The following is a 937-nucleotide window of genomic DNA, read 5'->3' as shown; positions in this document are numbered from 1 at the left end:
AGAAGCTCGAAGTGCATAACTTTACCCACAAGTCCACCATTTTCTAACTTCTACAACATTATACCTCGTCCAGAGCTATCGATGACAATGCTTATTATTTGCTACTTCTATGAACACTATTACAGAAATGGTATTTTCCACGACATCTTCACTCATGGTTTTATTAGAACCATTGTGATAATATATCACCACTAGTTTAGAACAAAGCCAGCGGTGAGTGGTTCAAGAGAAGAGCCACCAGTGAAAACCTACCCATAATAGGTTCTGTATTTTTCATTGTCACCGACCACTTGTGTTTTCTCTGGGTGGCTGACAGGCAGGGCCTATGTGTCTGTGTCACTCGAGAATGGATGATCATGAACCAAGCAAATCCTTAGCCAAGCCCAAGCATAAATTAAAAATCTTACATTCACTTGTCAGTGCTAAGCCAAGACATATATACATATCAACCAAAAGGAACATTCACTTCCATAAGAATCACTTGACAAAGAAGTTCGAAGTGCATTACCCACAAGCCCATCATTTTCTAACTTCCGCAACTTCATACCTCGTCCAAAGATGTTCATGCCAATTCTTGTTATTTGCTAACTTCTATGAACACTACTAAAGAAATGGTATTTTCTAATGGCATTTTCATTGTCCATTTTATTAAAACCAGTGTGATAATATATCACCACAGGTTCAGAATAAACTAGACTGCCGGTTCTAGAGAAGAGCTAATAGTGAAAACCTACACGGAGCAACCTCTGTGTTTGTCTATTTCTGCCACCGCGAGTGTTCTCTCTAAGTGGCTAACAGGTGGGGCCTATGCACCCGCGCGTGTCGCCTTGAGAATGGATGAGCGTGAACCATGCAGATCCTCGGTCCCACTAGCACAGCGATATCCTCTGTGTGTTCTCTATTTCCCTTGCCGTGTGAAGAAACACCTCTCTCTCTC

The sequence above is a fragment of the Sorghum bicolor genome, chromosome 1 (assembly GCF_000003195.3).
Source record: "Sorghum bicolor cultivar BTx623 chromosome 1, Sorghum_bicolor_NCBIv3, whole genome shotgun sequence".
NCBI classification, from domain to species: Eukaryota; Viridiplantae; Streptophyta; class Magnoliopsida; order Poales; family Poaceae; genus Sorghum; species Sorghum bicolor.
The sequence above is the reverse complement of the archived record's forward strand: the minus strand, read 5'-3'. Positions refer to the sequence as shown.